This window comes from Capricornis sumatraensis, chromosome 17 (assembly GCF_032405125.1).
Source record: "Capricornis sumatraensis isolate serow.1 chromosome 17, serow.2, whole genome shotgun sequence".
NCBI classification, from domain to species: Eukaryota; Metazoa; Chordata; class Mammalia; order Artiodactyla; family Bovidae; genus Capricornis; species Capricornis sumatraensis.
The window spans coordinates 54,016,574-54,025,189 of NC_091085.1; the positions used below are offsets into that span (position 1 = coordinate 54,016,574).

At 42.5% G+C, this 8,616-nt stretch overlaps 1 non-coding gene across 1 annotated transcript; it reads right to left on the minus strand.

The window, feature by feature from the left end:
- Window positions 1-7,109: 7,109 nt before the first annotated feature.
- LOC138094223 (U6 spliceosomal RNA) lies at window positions 7,110-7,213 on the minus strand. The gene has a single exon (XR_011146249.1). It is a non-coding gene; the product is annotated as a U6 spliceosomal RNA (small nuclear RNA).
- Between the last annotated feature and the right edge of the window lie 1,403 nt (window positions 7,214-8,616).

Here is an 8,616-nt window from a genome sequence, read left to right on the forward strand (position 1 = left end):
TTACTCCAGGGGATCTTCCTGACCCAGGGATTGAACCCATGTCTCTTGTGTCTCCTGCATTGGCAGGTGGATTCTTTACCACAATGCCACCTTATTCCTTATACATGGTATATTTTCTTCATATATTCTATATATGATATATATTTTCTGTATACATTTTCTATGGTATAGTCTACATGATACATATATTCCATATATGATAGATATATTCTATATATGATGCATATATTCTATATAGGATACAAGTGTTCTACTTATATATTATGTATATGATATATTCTATATGCATATATATTTTAAAGATGATACATATATTCTTATTTTGCTGTTAACTTTTTATTTGGAGATAATACAGTAAATATACAGGAAAGTTGCAAGGGAAGTACAGGGATTTTTTTCATATACCTCATGCGAAGAGTTGACTCATTGGAAAAGACTCTGATGCTGGGAGGGATTGGGGGCAGTAAGAGAAGGGGACGACCGAGGATGGGATGGCTGGATGGCATCACGGACTCGATGAACATGAGTCTGAGTGAACTCCGGGAGATGGTGATGGACAGGGAGGCCTGGCGTGCTGCGATTCATGGGGTCACAAAGAGTCGGACACGACTGAGCGACTGAACTGAACTGAACTGAACCTTTTAGCCAGCTTCTACTAATGTTAATATCTTGGATAAATATAATAAAATTATCAAAACTAAGAAATTAACATTGGTTCAGCCCTTAACTATACTTTCAGTTTCATTTGAATTTCACTATTTTCCCACTATTGTCCTATTTTTGTTCCCAGATCCCATTTAGGATATCACATTGCATTAATTAAAAACAAAATTTTTTTAATTGGAGTATCATTGCTTTACAATGCTGTGTTAGTTTCTGCGATACAGTGAAATGAGTCAGCTATATGTATACATCTATCCCCTTCCTTTTGAACCTTCCTCTCTTCCCTCCATCCCTCCACCCAGGTCATCACTGAGCACCGAGCTGAGCTCCTTGTGCTGTACAGCAGCTTCCCCCTAGCTATCTATCTTACAAATGGCAGTGTATATATGTCAGACCCAATTTTCCAATTACATATATATCATATATCTTATGCATATGATATATTCTATATGATATGTATTCTGTATATGTGACAATTTTCTACATGATATTTAAATATATTAAATGTATGTATACATATAAAGCTTGACCAGGGTGCAGGATGACCAGATATGTAGTTGAATATTATTTCTAGGTGTGTCAATGGTTAAGATGCATAGAACATCTTAATGGATGTCGCTAGGGGAAAAATCCCCCTGGGGAGACTCTGAACAGCTCACTTGGCTGATCAGTATGGTAGGTCTTACTTAAATTAAATCAAAGCAGCATCTAGTTGACTCTGTGAATGGACATCTCAGGGAAAATTCAGTTCCCTTCCCCAGGGGATACAAATGTCAACAGACACTGCACAGAGTGCAGCTGCATTTTCTGCCTTGGTGGTTTCTCTCTCTCTCTTTTTTTAAATATTTCTTTGTTTGTTTGACTACACCGGTCTTTGATGCAGCATGTGGAATCTTCTATCTCTGTTGCAGCATGCAGGATATTTAGTTGCAGCATGTGGGAGCTAGTTTCCTGATGAGAGATCTAACCTGAGCCCAATGTATTGGGAGTGCAGAGTCTTAGCCACTGGACCACTAGGGAAGTCTTGATTTCTCATCTTTGAGCTCATTTTGTTATTACATTCTCTAAATATTCTTATAAAAATCTATAAATCTATTCTTTTATAGAAGTTTTAGCTACTTTATTCCATCATTAGAAAGATGACTATAAACCAGTTAATCTGCTTATCCTAGTAGATGCTTAATACATACTTGTTGAAGCCATACAGAGAAATAAACATCTTCTTTCTTTATTAAGCAGTATTTTTTCTGGTGCTAGGACTTGGTAAAACTGAAATCATCAACTGCTTTTGATTTATTATTTGTTATTTAATTATTAAAGACCAAAACTGCAAGGAATTTTAAAGATAACTTTGAACAACTGACAGTAATATTTGAGGAAGTTCTTTTCCTTGCCACCCAGAACTTTTACAATAAACCAATCTTTTTCTCTTTTCTTCATAAAGAATAAAAAAGACACTTCAGACATTAGCCATGATTAATCAAGACCAGACTGTCCTGGATGAAAAGTGAAATATTCGCTTACAGAAGGACCTGTCACCCACCTAGATCTTTACTTGAAAGCCCTCACACTTGTCTTTGTGTCGACTTGAGGTTCATGTACATTTCATCAACCCTGCCAACTAAAATTGACAGGTGGGGGCTTCCAGGGAGAGGGATTCTGAAGTCTAATCTGGGTTCACAGGCAAACAGTGGTCTTATCCACTATTTTAAACATATTTTATTTATTTATATATTTATTTGACTGCATTGGGTCTTAGTTGCAGCACACAGAATCTTCAGTGCCTCATGCAGATCTTTTGTTGCAATGCATAGACTCTAGTTGTGGCACAGGGGCTCTGGAGTGTGGGCTTACTTGCTCTGTGACGTGTGAGATCAAGCCTGCATAAGGTGGATTCTTGACCACTGGACCACTAGGGAAGTTCCAGCGTGATCTACTATTGATGCCTGCCGTGGGTAGAGAGGTAAGGAATAGCATCACACTTCTTACAAATTTGACCCCACTGGAATAATGGCTGTAAGCAGTTTCAGATGGTTAGATTGATAGGTTTGTTTTTTTACATATAGATATTTAAAGTATAGTTGACGACATTTCTCACTTTTCAGCTCAAAATGCACCTTCCTTTAAAGATAAAAGCTCAAATTAGTTCCCAGATTCACAGGCGAGTTCTTATGCTTGTACCACGGTTCTGGTTAAGAAGCTCTTTGTTTATTTTTTGATAACCTTTATTAGCCACCATCTCATTTCTTTAAGTGTAAAGCTTAGTTTTCCTGTAAGACTTTGCACAGTCATTCAATAACTCACAGCTAAGAGGTCCAAAGACCTGACTTCTCTCTGTTAAAGGCAGAGAAGAGGGAAGATGAGTAGACAGCAGAAATGAACTTGCAACGCTTGGAACAGGGTGTATGAGTTTGTCCTAACATATAAATCCCAAGATTTGCACCTCCCCCCATTTTTTAGAATCTCAGTCAATGTTGTTTTAGTTCATTTGTCGGTGTTGAAATTAATGTAGAGAGATGTGGTCATCATTTAAAAAGAAATGAGAGGCCATCCCATACCAGGATTTAATGTAAATTGACACGGGACAGGATGGGATAGAAAATAAAGAGATGCTTCACGTAAATAAAGGTGGACTTCTCTGATGGGTCAGCAGTATAGAATCTGCCTGCAATGCAGGAGAGGCAGGTTCAATCCCTGGGTTGGGAAGATCCTCTGGAGAAGAAAATGGCAACCCACTCCAGTATTCTTGCCTGGGAAATCCCATGCTCAGGGGCACCTGGGTGGGTTAGAGTCCGTGGAGTCACAAAGAGTCGGATACAACTGAGCACCACCAGCACAGTAGAAAAAGTATCATTTTTTGAAATTGTGTTTCAGTTATGATGTTTGTGTTTCAGTTGTGATTCACCAGGATGCATAAATTTGTATATTTCAGGTAATGTCAAATCTATTTCTTATTCTGGGTTGCAGTCAAAATCTGTAAAAGAAAACCGCTGTGAATGGCATATATTATATGGAAAGGATTCTTCACCCTTGCCCCCACCACAGCCCTCCCCAGCTGTGCTCAGAGAACATCCCGTCAGCAACATCCCATCTGAGTGGGAAGGACAGTGGCGGGGACAGTGTGGTCACCCGCCTCGTGCTGTAATCATGTGGGCATTAGACAAATACTATTTTGGTTTTGATTGCCCCAGAGATCCTCTCTTAGAGACTGAAATTAAAGGAAGGCTCTGTCCATGCACCCTCAGAGGCAGGTGGAAGCAGAGAGGAACACAGCATCTTTTAGAGAGTCACATGGGAAACTTCCCAAGAGCAATCAGACCCACAAAGTCTCATGCTGCATCTCTCTATTTCACCGAGCCAGATGGAAGATAGTTTCCCATACCTTTCGCTCTTAAGACATGGAGCCTAGAAACCACTTCACTGTACTTCAGTTTTTGTGTGTGCTGCAGGTTTGAAAGTTATCCACCTTTTGCACACCTTAAGAATATCTTTTCTCTTCTTCCCTTCCCTTCTCTTCCCTTTCCTTGAGGATGTCCATCTTTTCAAGACACGTCTCCTGCTCTTGATTTGCACCTAACCTACAGTGCAAGCATTGTGTTCATGCATGTCACCTACAACTTGACACTTGCCACGGGTACTTGCCATCTGCCTCTACAAGGATTAAACCATGTGGTGCTGCAGCTGCTGAGTTCAGCATAGAGAGCAGAAATGAGGCACTTGGTGCTCAGGGAAAAACTGGCAGGACAGGTCTTCAGATAGTTAGATATTCTCAGCCAATTTTATGAGTCCAATTCTTGTATCTCGTCATTAAGCACCAAAATCCTTCATGGCAATGATTGTTCCTAGTGACTAGCAAAGTTCACCAGACTAGTAGAAGACTTGGAAAAATATGTGCTTGACTGCATGTATTCCCCCTTCACCAAAATTATATATGTACTAAGCTTTACCCCCTGCCTCTTTGGAGCAGCTTCTCCGAGCTCTCTGAGGTGCTGTCTCCCAGGCTGCAGTTCTCACTTTGCTCCAAATAGAACTTAACTTGCAACTCTCACGTTGTGCTTTTTTTTTTTAAGTCAATATGCATCAAATGCTTATTACAGGTAATTTTGTATGTGTGTGGCTGAAAGTCTCCATTTTGAGAGGAGGTGTTCTCACCTATAGATAAGTCTTTACTTTGCTTACTTAAGTGTAATTTAAAACCAACTCTTGAGCATAATGGGATGTTACAGCCAATATTTATTTTTTCCTTTCATTAGATAAATAGTATTAAATTTGGATCCTTGAGAAAATTGTACCAGTGGTATCATATTTGAATGTATTCCGAGCTTGAGACTCACTCAGGCAAATTTTTATCATATGCAAATCACCATCATTATGCAAATAAGAGCATCCTCATTGCCATGCAAGTGTAAAATGGATGTTTGTTTTTATGACGATGAATTATCTTTCCCAGTTGCAGTCTGCTGTGTGTAGTTCAGAAATCTGCGTAGGGGGCTCCTGTTTGTTTTTCAGAGATTTTTGTTGGTGTCAACGTGAATCTATTGCCAACTTGGGCAACGTGGGTTTTCTCTTTATTCCCAGGTCTAGGATCCTAGTTTCTTTGTTGAAGCATTACTGGGTTTTGTGTGTTTTTGTAATTTATAGTTTATATATAGTAGCAAGTCTACAGCTAACTTGAAAAGCTGTAAGTCTTTTGTGGTTCAACTGGAATGTTCCCTACTTACCTTCAAAGTCCTTTAGGTCCTTTCTGAGTCATCTTAGAATCCCTCCAGGGAAGAAAATGACCCAGAAGAGTGGTTTATTTTATTGTACTGCTGTATGATATAGGCTAGCTGGATAATATTAGTAACAATAAATCATTAACAATTAATGCTCCCTAGTGAACACTATGTGCTAAGTGTTTAATTTATAGTTTCTCACTTAATCCCCATGCAGCCCTTTAAGGAAGGTTCTGTTATCATCTCCATTTCATACAAGAGGAAAATGAGCTCAGAGAGGTCAAATAACTTGTTCTGGGTCACACAGTCAGTAAGTGGTAGAGTCAGGACTCAGACCCAGGTTCCTGCTCCCACCAAGCTTAGGTCTTAGGCATGCACCATGACTCTCTAAAGGGTGACTTGAACTCCAGAAGTTGGAGCCATGGGTGCTGAATAAAGCAGGAAGCTTGTCCAGGAGGCTGCAGTTAAAAGGAGAAACTTTGGTTCCCTGAGGTCAAATGGAGAGTCTCCAGTGATGGGAGTGGGCTGAGGTGATGGGTGAGGATGGGGATGGAGGAGGACCAGCCATTGAACCAGTGTCTCTGAAGCAGGGCAGCATGAAGGCTTGAAACCAAGCAGGACCCTGCGGGGCTCCTGCACACAAAGCCTTTCTGTGTCCCTCATTTCTTGATTACAGAAAGTAGTCTTCATTCCGCCTCCATGACCTTCCCTGAATTCCAAGGGGCAGGTTCACACAGTTGCTAATCGGGGAAAAGGGGGGATGTGGAGACAAAGGAGGAGCAGTCAGGAGAAACAGTAGTGAAGCCTTGGGGCAGGGTCCTGGTTCCCCCTCAAGGGATACACAGAACAATATCTTTGAACTGTTTTGCAGATACTGAAATCCACCCCAGGTGGAAGAAGCTAACTGTCTTCTGTTCACAAGCAGGTAGACCCCAGACTTGTTAGAACCAGAAGGTTGATGAGGCTGATTTCAGAGTTTATCACCACCAACCAATCAGAAGAATATTCATGAGCTGACCACACCCTCTTTGAACCATTACTATAAAATTCCTCATTACCCTTCCAGGTCGGGGCATGCAGTCTTGAGGGCATTAGCCCCCTGTGGCCTCCTTTGTCTGGCAAAGCAACAAAGCTATTCATCTCCACTTTATCCAAAATTCTGTGTATAAGTTTTAATTCAGTATTGGGGTTGAATTTGGCTTCAGGCTGAGGCCAGAGGACACTTCATCTTATGGTTCCCAGGAAGACATGAGATAATTAAGAGTGGTATTAGGACTACCACTCAGGCTCCCACAGCTTGACGTGATTTAGTCCTAATATGCTCTTTCCCCACTTCCTGTCTATCTTAGTGTGTCCGTGGTCTAGAGCCCCATCAATTTATTCCAGGCATAAGAGGGAAAAGGCTGTGGATGAGAACCTCATTGTAGAACATTCCTTCTCAGGCCCTGGGATTTTTCCTTTGCAGGTGTCTTACTGCACTGTACCTTTAATTCGTGGCAGTTCAGCGTTTATTCACTTAGGGAAATAACACCTGATTTCCCCATTGGGAAATAATCAATGTCACATGGGATGCTGTCCAGCGGGTTGCTAACCCAGACGACCTGCTCTTTCCAAGTGCATTGGGGGATGTCTCGAGTTCCTTCCCTGGAATTCAGATCATGAATACTGAGAGGGACTGGAACCAATGAATGCTTCCAGAAAGACCTTGGGAAGATAACCAAATACATTTTTTTTTTAATGAACTGTTTCATGAATTTGCCTGTCGTCCTTGTGCAAGAGCCATGCTAACCTTCTCTGTATGATTCCAGCTTAGTATACGTGTTGTCAAAGCGAGCGTGATGACCAAATACTTTTATTAGGACTACCACTCAGGCTCCCACAGCTTGACGTGATTTAGTCCTAATATGCTCTTTCCCCGCTTTCTATCTTAGTGTCTCCGTGGTCTAGATCCCCATCAATTTATTCCAGGCATAAGAGGGGAAAGGCTTTTTATTCGTTTATTTATCCTGTTGTTCCAGGTCTTAGTTGCAGCACACAAGATCGTTGATCTCCATTTGTGGGGTGTGGGATCTAGTTGCAGCATGTGAACTCTTGGCTTGTGGCATGTGAGATCTAGTTCCCTGACCAGGGATCAGACACAGGCCCCCTGCACTGAGAATGCAGAGTCTTAGTCCCTGGACCACCAGGGAAGTCCCATCCAAATACTTTCTGCCACCAGGAACTCCACTGGTGACCTCTGCAAGGTTTTTTTATGAGCTGAGCCACCAGGGAAGCCCTGCAACAGTGCAGGCAAGAGGAAAAGATAAACACTGAAATGTTCCAGCTCTCAATGTTTTTTATTTCCCTACAAAACTGCAGGGCTTCTCCAGTGGCTCAGCAGTAAGGAATCTGCCCGCAATGCGGGAGACCTGGGTTTGATCCCTGGGTCGGGAAGATCCCCTGGAGGAGGAAATTGCAACCCACTCTGCTATTCTTGCCTGGAGAATCCCATGGACAGAGAAGCTTGGGAACCTGCAGTCCATAGGATCGCACAGAGTCAGGCACAGCTGAAGTGCCTGAGCATACACGCACGGAACTGCAATGGGGTGAGGGTCAGTTAGATGAGCTCAGTGCTAAGAAGACCCCCACAAAAGGCTCTTGATTGGAGTCAGGGGATGAGGAGGGGCAGGAGAGGAAGGGCTGGGGGTGGGAAAGTAGAGGGTCAGAGCAGACAAAAGTGCCCCAACCAAGGGCCTTCTTAAAAGGCCTTCACATGCAAATGCCTAGGTTAAGAAGGTGGATCTCACCTGGGCATAGCCGGCCCAGGGGACTTGAGTCCTTGATGGAAGTCCTTTCAGAAAACTCAGAAAGGCTGTTCTTGGCTGTTCACCAAGTCTGGTGTGGGGAGGGCAGCATGCCCTGTGGGCCTGTCTGTCAAAGCCTTACAGTGACTTGTGATGGACCTGAAAGATCACACGTAGGGTTTTGGCTGGAGCTGGCCTTGCAGGTCTCAGGCTCTGAAGGCCCAGGTGTGTCCTTCAGAGCTGCTGTTCAGGAATAAACAGCAGAGGTACGTTCCCACAAAAAGACAGGTCCTTTCAGGCCTTTCTCTTAAATGGTTCAGTTTAGGCAAGTTCATGTGCCCGAAGCACAGTGATGCCAAACAAACTGAAATGATGGGGTTTGAAGCAGAGAAAGGCTTATTACAGGGCCATGCACGGAGATGGGTGGCCCAGGCCCTAAAAAGCCTCAAGCTCCC